Genomic DNA, 12644 nt, shown 5'->3' on the forward strand with positions numbered 1-12644 from the left:
GACCTGCTCCTCGACCCCCACTACCCTGTCCCCACAAACACCGATGAGGCTTCGCCCTCCCCCTGCCCTGTCTCTGCTTGGTGCCGGTCACGTGCACCATCGCGTTGGCCATGCCGTCGCCCCTCTACTGGCGCCCGCGTCCCTGGCCGATTGCCTGTGCGCCAGGTCGAGCCCTCCCTCCATCCCCCGCGCGCCCGTGTCTTGCGCGTGTGGCCGCCCAAGTCTGGCTCACCGCGCCACCGCTCCCCACTGCCCCGCCATTGTACGCCCTGCGCCGCCGCCCCTGTGCATCGGTCGCCACCCACCGCCGCCCCCACACGCGCTGATCGGCCCCGCCCTCTCCTCCCGTCGCCGCCCCTGGACCGGCGCCCCGGTGCGTGCCTCCTACCCTGCTGCTGCCGCGGCTTACCCAGCGCCGTTGCCTAAACCACGTCGCCTCCACCCTGTCGCGCCATTTCCCCCATGTCGCCCCACCTCCTGCCACGGCTTCGTCGCTCGCCGCTGCGCTGCTCTGCGGCTGTCGCGCCGCCCAGCCCGCTTCCTAGCCGGCGCCGTTGGCCTCGCTCGAGCCAGCGCCCGGGCTTGCCCCTGTCGGGCGCCCACGTGCCCGTTACCAGTAGCGCCTGCACCCGGTTTGGCATAGGGGCCTATGACAGTTGGGCCCCGCCCCCTGGGGCCAATGACATGTGGAGCCCAGCCCATGCAACGTTTTAAAAAAGGATATAAAAAAGAATTAAAAATAATAAATAAATAAATAAAAATACTAATTAATTAACAAAATTAATTACCTTAATTAGTTGTGTTTAATTAAGCTAATCAATTAACTAAACTAATTAAACCTGATTAGTTAGTCTTAGTCTATGACATGCGGGACCCACACGTCAGCTTGACCTTGTCAACACCTCTATTGACTGCTGACGTCATGCTGATGCAATAATGCTATTTTTGAATTAATTTAAAAATAATAATTTTAAAAAATTGATTAAAACTTTTAAAATTAATATTAAATAATCCATAACTCGGATGAAAATACTTTGTACATGAAAGTTGCTTAGAACGACGAGACGCATCCAGATACGTAGCCTGTTCGTTCGCCACACATCCCTAGCTTCGCGAACACGCAAATTTCCCCCTCCGATTCGTTTTTCCGAAATTGTGAAATACCAGGGATATTATCCTGGATGTTTCCCCCTTCACCGGTATCACCTACTACCGCGTTAGGGCACATCTGGCACCGTTACTTGTCATGTCATGCATTGATATGCATCTGTTTGTATTGTATTTATTGTTTCTCCCCCCTCTTCTCTCGCTCAACATCGAGACCGACGCCTCTGCTACCCAGTACGACTACTATGTTGACGACCCCTCCTTCTTGCCAAAGCAACTAGGAAAGCTCCCCCCCCTTGATCAACTCAATATCGCCTATTCTTCTCTCTACTACTTTTATTAGAGTAGTGTAGCATGCTACTATTTTCGGTTAATCCTATTCTCATGCATAGCCTGTCTTTGCTACTACTGTTGTTACCTTTACCTGCAATCCTAATTTCTTAGTATAGGATGCTAGTTTATCATTAGTGGTCCTACATTCTTGTTCGTCTGCCATGCTATACTATCAGGCTGTGATCACTCGGGAGGTGATCACGCGTATATACTTATATACATAATATATGATACATGTGGTGACTAAAGTCGGGTCGGCTCGTAGATTACCCGTGAGTGATTCACGGATTGGGACCGAAAGGACGTTTGTCCTAACGACCCTCTGAGTGGACCTTTATGGCAGAGCAACAGGGCAGGTTGAGACCACCTAGGTGAGAGGTGGGCCTGACCCTAGTCAACGTCCGTGGTTACATCAATTAACACGCTTAACGAGATCTTGGTATTTGATCCGAGTCTGGCCACTGGCTATACGCACTAACCAACTACGCGGTAATAGTTATGGGCACTCGACGTTGTGGTATCAGCCGAAGCCTTCTTGATGTCAGTGACTGAGTAACGCGCGCCAGATTGGATTGGAACGCCTACTCTTGTATTAGGGATGCTAGGTCTGCTTCCGGCCGCATACGCAATGTGCAGGTGTGCAATGGGCGATGGGCCCAGACCCATGCGGGCATAGGATTTAGACCGGCATGCTGACCTCTCTATTGTGCCTAGGTAGGGCTGTGACATGTTAATCTTCCGAGGCCGGGCATGATCCAGGAATGTGTGTCCAGCCAGAGGGATCAAGCGTGTTGGGTAATGTGGTGCACCTCTGCAGGGAAGTTGATCTATTTTAATAGTCGTGCCCCTTGGCAAAATGACGACCCAGAGTTGTACTTCGACCTTATGACAACTAGAACTGGATACTTAATAAAATACACCCTTTCAAGTGGCAGATTCAACCCAGTGATCGCTCTCTCACAGGGCGACGAGGGGAGGATTAACAGGTAGGATTATGATATACGATGATACTTGGTGAACTTACCATCTACTCTCTTCTACTACTTCAAGATGAAGGCTGCCAGAAGCGTAGTCTACAATAGGACTAGCTATCCCCCTCTTATTCTGGCATTCTGCAGTTCAGTCCACATATACTACCCCTTTCATTGATACCAATGCATATGTAATGTAGTTCCTTGCTTGCGAGTACTTTGGATGAGTACTCACGGTTGCTTTGCTCCCCCTTTTCCCCTTTCTATACCTGGTTGTTGAGACCAGATGTTGGAGCCCAGGAGCCAGACGCCACCGACGACGACTCCTACTACACTGGAGGTGCACACTGGTGCGTGTCGGTCCTAAACAAACAATTTTAACCCCTTTATGTGCCGACATTTGGAACCGTCGCCAAGTGAGTGTGGGCGATAGGGGGGTCCTTTCCACATGACCCAGAAACCGTCTGGGATATGCCCTCCTGGCACGCATGCTCGGCAAAATGAGAATGTGTGTGACCGACAAGTGCTCTAATACGGAAATACGTATAGTAGAACTAAAAAAATACAATTATACGGTGAAATTGTTTCCGGTCGCAAGTACATCCCACACAGTCAGTTCCCGCTAAACGTTTCCGTTCGTATGTACATCCCACACAATCTCTCCAAGGAAAATGTTTCCGTTCACAGGTACATCACACACAATTTTTCCCGTTAAATCGTTTGCGTTATTGAATGTATCACACATGGTCCGTAGAAGAAACTGTGTGGCAAAGGCTGTCCATCACACACAGTTTTTATGTGGTAAATGTTTGCGCAAGGTGGCCTAACACAAACAGTTTTCAAGAGAAAGTCGTGTGTGATTATTCATTGATCCAACACGGTTTATTCCTAGAAACTGTGTGCGTTGCCTGAGGTCATCGCCCACGGTATTTTTTCAACAACCATTTGGAATAGCAAAACCCAATTAGCAGGCTAATTCGCCATTAGCAGGCTAATTATCCGATTATTCATAATCCATTTATTAATCTAATTAACATTTCATATTAAGCACACAATATATTTCATTTCCATATTAAGGAAGCAGAATTTCATAATTGAAATACATCAGAGTACAACATGATATAGCTTCAGCACTCAGCTACCCCATTACACAACTGCACCAACAGCAAGTTCCACATGCAACATGTAGAACCTTTCGAAATTAGCAACATAGACGGTATATAGACAGATGCATCTCATCTGGAAAACTGCTGAAGCGGAAGGCGAATATTGAGCCTTCATTCATGTTGAAGGTCTATGCAACTTTAGGCCAATTCTTGTGGATGATTGTCCGTCCGTCCTTCGTCCTCTTCAGGAACACTTCAATATTGAAGCGTGGGTGTTGTATGAATACCTTCCTCGCTTCCTAACCATAGAGGTGGTTTGAGAGGTAATCATCAGTGAACTGTTTTGGAAAGGCCTAAAAACAAGGATGTGCATAAATATCTTCTCTATATTGGAAATGGGGCAAAGAAATTAAAAAAGGCAAGGTATAATCATTAGTACCATCTTGTAGTGAATTGATGTCTTCTTCATTGTGTAGACAAAGATCTTGTTGTTTTTTGTCGCTAATTTCTTTATCCTAACAATCTTTCTGAGTTTCTTGATTTGATTGATATTCATGGACAACTCATTTCCCCATATGCAAAAAGGGTCAAATAGTGGGTCAAAATCTCTGACAGCAGGACCTACATGTGCAAGACCAAATTGTTAAAAACTAAAATATTAGAATGGTTCCTGCAATTGCATAATAATGTGCTATTAGAGAACGGACCTCTAATAGAAGGTTGTAAACCTTAGTGCTTCCCACTATTTCCCTGCAACACATATAAGGTTGTTAGTCATCATGTTAAGTAAGGGTTCACATGCTATCAGTAAAATATGTTGATGAAAAATAAGCACATTGCAGATTCATCAGATTAATTGAAGCCACACGGAAAACCCATTTACCCAAACCAAGCTTGATTAAGAACTAGGAATATAGCACTTGTATATGTTTCTCATGTATTAAGTGCAGCCAAATTCGATTTATTCCTCACATGCACAACAATAAAAAATTCTACCCACGACAATTGGACATCGCATTGCAGAATTGAACTAAGCAGTCAACTAAACACCACAACAAATGAACCAAACATTAACTGAGCACCACATTGCACAATATAACATACTCCTAGTAGAAGATCAGACAGTTAAACAAATAGTTAACTACATCCAATTGTAGCAATTGTATTTGTTTCTCATGTATTTACTACAGCCAAATTCAATTTATTCCTGACATGGTATACAATAACAAAATGCACCCATAACTATTGAACATCGCATTGCAGAATTGAACCAAACAGTTAACTAAACACCACTACACAAATGAACCAAACGTTAACTGAGCACCACATTGCACAATGTATAACCAAACAAAGCATGATTGACAACTTGGAAATATAGCAATTGTATTCGTTTCTTATGTGTTTTGTAAAGATAAATTCGATTTATTTCTCACATGGAAGACAATACAAAATTGCAGCCTGAAGAATTGAACATCACATTTGCATAATTGAACCAAACAGTTAACTGAAGACGACAACTAATGAACAAAACAGTTAATAAGTGAGCACCACACTCCATGACATATAGAACATATACACTAGAGCAACAGATTGCATGGTAAAATTAGATAGCACAATTCAATAGAATTTGTGAAGGAAAGGCAGGAGTAGCACATGCAACGGGTAAACCGAGCATGCTTAACCGGCGTAGCTAGCAAATGGAAAGGTGCTCCTCCAAGATCTGGGGGTCGGCACGAATGGTAGCCATCGGGACCTCATCCCCGCGTGCAGCCATGATTTGATTCTCCGCTGCCAAATGCTCCTTGAGATCCTAGCTATTCTGTGTGCACCATTGCCTAGGGCGGGGCTTATTTGGCGGAGGGGTCGTGCTCGCACCGGCGGTCGGGGCCTGTGGGATGTGTAAGGAGGAGGAGGATGGGGGTCGGGTGTGGATTACCTTCCTGGATAGACAAGGCCGAGTGGCGTGAAGGAGGGTCACTAACGAGGAGGCGCGCTGCAAGCAAGGACTGAAGGTTTCAACTTGGAAAGGAAGGCGAAAAGAGGGTAAATGTGGCTTTTGGTAAGGGGGAGGTGCGGGGAGGTAGATATTTCCGCAGAAGCCGAAAATTTGGATCACTTCAGCCAAAAAACTGGCGTGCAAAGTGTCATCAAACACGGTCCCTTATTTAGAACTGTGTATGATATGTGGACATCACAAACGATTCAGATAGCTTCACCTATGTGTGATGAGTTTGAACGTCAAAAGTTTTGGTTCAAATTTCCATGGTTACAGTGGTCATCCACGTCATTGCATAATTTGGGTACACAAAGGAGACTACAACACACCTACACTTCTTAATCAAGCAAGTTCAGCAATTAAACAGAGTTAGCTGACCTAAACATTACTCTAACAAATTAAAGACCAGCGCTCTTAATTACGCAAAACAAAGAGTACTACTACGGCTGGTGCTCGTCGATCTCCGCCGCCGCCTCCATGTCCAGCTCGCGCCCGACGATCTCCTGGGGAAGGGGCTCCATGGCATCCATCACACCATACTCGGCAAGCATCTCGCCATCCACATCCGCCATCTCTTTGAAAAAGGCCGCCACGAGCTGGGCATGGGCGGACATGATCTGGGCTTGGATGGGCTCCGTCGTCACAAGGTATGCGGCGGAGGAACGGACGGCTGTGCAAATGCTCTCGACGATTGCCAGCTCTTCGGCCGTGGGTTGCCGACCGTTGTCGGAGAAGCTTCGTTCGATTTGTGCGGTGACCACTAGGAGCTGGGCATGGGCGGCCTCGACATGGTCGTGGGCGGCCTCCATCAGGGCTAAGGCCGCCGCAGCGGAACAGATAGATGTTGTGCCACTCTCGCCAGTGGCTATCCCCGAGGCAGATGTTGCTACCGCCACCTGAGAAGCAACAACGGCCGTTTGGGCTGCCTTTGCCGCCCGGTCGCAGATTGCGGCCATGCTCATGCACCTTGTTAGAACGCGGATGGCGGCTGCGGCCGCGCTCTCGCCGGAGTGGGCTACCGAAGTTGCCCTCATGACGCGGGTCCATGTGCCCATGTTTCACCGGCGATGATTGAACAGTGAAATGATATTTGGGGAGCGAGCTAGTGTGCTTGAGACGTCGACTGTGAACTGTAGCCGACTCACCTTCACGCGTAAGCCTTAGATGTACTATACACCGACGGTGCTCCAGGATATTTTCTGATGCATCTCACACGATTGCTGATAATAAACTGTGTGCAATCTACTTGATTTTTCATCTTGATTTGGATTACATAATGGGGTCAGAGTGGCAATGGACGATGTTTTAATTGCTAGTCCTTTTATCTGGAGTGAACATGCAACTATATGTGTGTCCTAAAAGAATTGGAATTATTCAGGGTTCGTTTGAACATTTTATACATTAAATTGGTTTTCTAGCCAGTTCGGGTGCATAATTCAAATTTGAACAACATGCACATGCTCTAGTGCATATAATTTGGTTGAAAAATCAAATATGTGTCCTTGGGTGCATGCTTAGGTCCCATGCAAGAAATGGGAATGAATTTCAAACAGCAGGGCACCGTTCATTGCCGACAAAACATTGAGATGCATGGTTTTAAATTCTAGTAAATCCAAAACCCGTCTGAAATTCATGAAACTTGGCATGCTATCATGGAGCGGCATCAACATGCCGTGGTAAAAAATTTGTCCCATTTGGGGCAGGTTTGGGTATATGCTTCTCACAAACTGGAGCTTCTCACAACAAGCATGATAGTTTTCTATAGGGAACGTCCCACCTTTGGGGATGAAACGACATCCATTGCCTCTTATTGCTTTCAAATTTTTTTCTCGTGTCAACATCAAACAACACGAGTGTTGTGTGAATTTTTGTGATTTTTCGGGGTTCGTTTCGACATTTTTATGCATTAACTGAGTTTTCAATGCATTTATGTGCATAATTCAAATTTGAACTACATGCACATGCTATAGTCCATATAAATTGGTTGAAAAATCAAATCTATGTCCGTGGGTGCATGCTTAGGTCCCATGCAAGAAATGGGAATGAATTTCAAACACGAGGGCACCGTTGATTGCCGGTAAAACATTGAGATGCCTGGTTTTTAAATTCTAGTAAATCAAAAACTCTTCTGAAATTCATGAAACTTAGCATGCTTCCATGGAGCGGCACCATGCCGTTGTAAAAATTTTGTCCCATTTGGGGCAGGTTTGGGTATATGCTTCTCACAAACCAGAGCTTCTCACAACAAGCATCATGGTTTCGATAGGGAATGTCCCACTTTTGGGGACGAAATGATATTCACTACCTCTTATTGCTTCCAAAAATTTTGTCGTGTCAACATAGAACAACAGGAGTGTTGTGTCAATTTTTGTGATTTTTCGGGGTTTGTTTGGACATTTTTATGCATTAGCTGAGTTTTCAATGCATTTATGTGCATAATTAAAATGTGAACTACATGCACATGCTCCAGTGCATATAAATTGGTTGAAAAATCAAATATGTGTCCTTGGGTGCATGGTTAGGTATCATGCAAGAAATGGGAATGAGTTTCGAACACCAGGGCACTGTTGATTGTCGACAAAACATTGAGATGCCTGGTTTTTAAATTCTAGTAAATGCAAAACTTGTCTGAAATTCATGAAACATGGCATGCTATCATGGAGTGGCATCGACATGCTATGGTAAAAAATTTGTCCCATTTGGGGCAGGTTTGGTTATATGCTTCTCACAAACCAGAGCTTCTCACAACAAGCATGATGGTTTTCGGTAGGGAACATCCCACCTTTGGGAACGAAACGATATCCATTGCCTCTTATTTCTTTCAATTTTTTTCTCGTGTCAACATAGAACAATAGGAGTGTTATGTGAATTTTTGTGATTTCTCAGGGTTTGATTGCACTTTTTTATGTATTAACCGAGTTTTCAATGCATTTATGTGCATAATTCAAATTTGGACTACATGCACATGCTCCAGTGCATATAAATTGGTTGAAAAATCAAATATGTGTCCTTGGGTGCTTGCTTAGGTCCCATGGAAGAAATGGGAATGAATTTCAAAAACCAGGGCATCGTTGATTGCCGGTGAAACATTGAGATGCCTCGTTTTTAAATTCTAGTAAATCCAAAAACTCGTCTGAAATTCATGAAACTTGGCATGCTTTCATGGAGCGGTATCAACATGCCATGGTAAAAATTTTGTCCTGTTTGGGGCAGGTTTGGGTATATGCTTCTCACAAACCAGAGCTTCTCACAACAAGCATCATGGTTTCGGTAGGGAACGTCCCACCTTTGGGGACGAAGCAATATCCACTGCCTCTTATTGCTTCCAAAATTTTCTCGTGTCAACATAGAACAACAGGAGTGTTGTTTCAATTTTTGTGATTTTTCGGGGTTCGTTTGGACATTTTTATGCATTAACTAAGTTTTTAATGCATTTATGTGCATAATTCAAATTTGAACTACATGCACATGCTCCAGTGCATATAAATTGGTTGAAAAATCAAATATGTGTCCTTGGGTGCATGCTTAGGTCCCATGCAAGAAATGGGAATGAATTTCAAACACCAGTGCACAATTGATTGCCGACAAAATATTGAGGTGCCTGGTTTTTAAATTCTAGTAAATCCAAAACTCGTCTAAAATTCATGAAACTTGGCATGCTATCATGGAATGGCACCTAACATGCTAAGGTATTTTTCATGTCCATTTTGAGAGAAGGCACACTCGAATAATGACAGCCAACAAAGGCGTTTTGAAAAAATAGCTGACACTTTAATATCTCAAACGTTTGTATAATTCAAACCGTGTGTGTTCTGTTAACCATTCACGTGACACCACGTGTATTGGTTTTAATGGCTATAGGAGGTGTCGTGCGGACAGCTGCTTGACCTTGACTGAACGAGAGGCGTGCGAGCGCCGTCCAGTGCGCAGGCCAACTGAGAGGCGTGAAAGCTGTCCTTGATTGCTCAGGCTCACCGGGAAGCATGCGAGCTATATGCTGTGGAGGCTCACTGGGAAGCGAGCCCTTTGACTTCCATGGCCGCTCACCTTGCTCGCATCCTCTCCATTAATGGCACCCAAGCCGCAATTTAATTCTCTTTTTAAATATAATAAAACAATCATCGCAAACATTTTAGTTAGAACACCCATATGCAAACCGACAGCTTCCCCAGGAAGCCAAATGAAATTGTGTCGAGCAGGATTTCTGCTGCTCTTGATCGCAAACGTTTTAGATAGAACACCCATATGCAAAGTGAGAGCAGTGCAGGATTTGTGCATCCCTTCAATGCAAACGGTTGTTTTGGATGACCCGTGTGCAACCACGTACAAACAATTTGGTAAGATTTGTCAATCCTTGTAACACTGCGATTTGTGAAAATATGAAGCTAAAAATCGCTAGCAGTATCTAATTTTTGCAACTAAAATTCAGTAATTAAGCATAGATTTCATTCATAGATTAAGAAGTCGTTCTTAATTTATACAAACAGTTCAACTCGACAGCTAAAACGACCAAACTTTTCCCCAATTGTTTCCAACCACGTACTGAAATAGATAGTTCAACTATATATACTAGCTAATTTTAAGTACGGTGTACAGTTCCCCCACATCTATAGTTAGATGAACTGAACAAAATAGCCCCTAAATACTACTACTACTTCGGAGGGGCTTTGTACTACTTCCGGCCGCCTCTCCTCTGTTGAGCGCTTAATAAGAGGCGGAGGAGGAGCCTACCGACGAGCTAGGCAACCGCAATACAGTGCCTGCCACTATTGCAGCTTCAGCGACGCTCATCTCGAACGCCCTTTGCTGCTCCAAATGACCCCTCTCAAAGCGGTGGTTCTCCTCGTAGATCTCCTGATTCCTCGCCTCTAAAGCGGCGTGTGCTACGGCCACGGCGATGGTAAGGCTCTTTGCATGCTCGACGAGGCGCTCCCCCTCCTCCCGTAGGAACTCGGTGTAGCACGCAAGGTCGCTGACGCACGTGTGGGCATCCACCTCCGCCTCCCGCCTCCGGACGGTAGTGGCGGAGAGGGTGATGACCTCAGCGGTCGACGGTGGGCTGGCGGCCAACGACGGGGTGGCGGCCATGACCACCCCCTCCTGCCTTCGGGCAGCGGTGGCGGAGCGGGTGATGGCCACAGTGGCTGACAGTGGGGTGGAGGCCATGACGGCCACTTCCCACCTTGGGGCAACGGCGGCGGAGCGCGTGATGGCCCTAGCTTCGAACGGTGGTGTGGCGGCAACGGCGGCCGGCAACAGCTACCGACGGGCACCGGCGGTGGAGCGTGTGGTGGGTGTTCCACGCACACCCAATAGGGCACCACGCGCACTACACTACGCCGGGGAAACTACACTACGCCGGGGACTGCGCCGCCGCCGCGTTGTAGCCTCCCAGCTAGAGCTGTCCTCTGATGACGGCGGAGTGGCTGAGCGACGACGACAGACCGGTGCCATTAGCGATTGTGGGTGAGGCAGACGAGATAAGCTACAGGGAGGGAGGGGAAAATGCGACGCATGACTTGCCGGTCGTGAGGGTTTTTATAGCAGGCCAGTAAGCATTGGGATTTTTGGTGATTTCACCGAGTCGGGCGGGAAGCTTGCACGGGAACCTGCGAGGTTGCATGGGAATGGACTCACCGACGGTTCATTGGCGCCACCTTTTAGCCAAAAGAACGCCCCCGCGCGCTACGCAAGGTTGCGCTATAAGCCGTCTGCGGCAGTGGGGTGGCAAGGCGTGCGAGAGGAGGACGAAAGGCCACGTACACATACAATTAAAAAATACGTTTGCAATTTAATTACCTACTATACCCCATCTTGGTTTATAAGTATGATTTAACTAATAAAATATGAATGCATGTCACCAAAGATTATATAGTTGGATTTGTATTTGAACATAGTTTCCAATTATATAATTTTTAAAACATGCATTAACATTTTGTTCATTAAATTTGAGGGCAAAGTATGGCACAGAATATAAAGGAGACTATAGACTAGACGACGGTGGTAGCACACGGCCGCTCTCTACGCAGCGACGCAACTGTCGACCGGCTTGTAGGCGACCATTTCCTGCCTGTTCAACTGCTCTATGTGTGTGGTTGCTTGCGGTTCAAGCGGCCGTGGCGCGCTCTGCTCGCATCCCGCAGCGCGCGCTCTACTCTCGCATCCCTCCGGGTGCTCTGCCCTCGTCCCTACACACGCGCTGCCAGTGTTTGCGGCCGGCGCACGATCACACACGTTCATGTGCAAGCGGTTGTGCCGGGCGCGACACGATGATGCAGTTACCCGCTACAAAAACTATCATGTGGACGGGCCGAGAATCCACGCCGCCCGGCCCCCTTTTATTCCTGCGGCCATTTACCTTCATCTCTCGTCTCACACGACACAATAAGCACACCCACGGGACACATACATAGAGGACATCCAACGGTTCCAATGGCACTCCCCGTGGCTCCAATGGCGCTCCCAGCGGTCGACGAAGACAACGGCGGGCAGTTCACCATGCATCACATAGTGGACACCCACGTGAGCAGGAAGGCCCTCTCGGTGGTGTACATGAACGATCCAGTATCGGTGGAGAGCTCCATCCAAAATATGGAGCAGTTCCTTGCCGAGGACAAGTACCGAGTGGTCAGCTTCGACCTAGAGTACACCATCGGTCATGCCGGGCACGATCAGGAGGTTATCGTTGCCCAGTTGTGTGTGCGACATGACGTCCTCGTCTACCACTACCACCTTGCCACAAGGCCTTGCGAGCATTTATCCAGGTTTATCAATAGCTCCGACTACAGTTTCGCTACGGTGGACACCACCAACGATCTAAACGCGCTCAAGGTTTTGAACTTGAAATGCCGGAATCTTGTTAAAATCCAAAGCCACTACAAGGTCTGGGGCAGTGAAAAAAACAAACTGAACTCCCTGGTTGACCTCGCCTCGGCCATCATCGACCCCTACTACATGAAGATGAAGAATGAGAGCAATAAGGACAGGAACGCCTGGTACAGTGTGTGGCATAAGAGACTAGATGAACAACATGTCAAGTACACGGCCATGGACGCGTACACAAGCTATGAGATGTACAGGCGGATCGTTAACATGAGGAATTGTCTTCTTCCTGACCCAGACAAGGGATCG

Source organism: Triticum dicoccoides, chromosome 3A (genome assembly GCF_002162155.2).
Source record: "Triticum dicoccoides isolate Atlit2015 ecotype Zavitan chromosome 3A, WEW_v2.0, whole genome shotgun sequence".
Lineage (NCBI taxonomy): Eukaryota > Viridiplantae > Streptophyta > Magnoliopsida > Poales > Poaceae > Triticum > Triticum dicoccoides.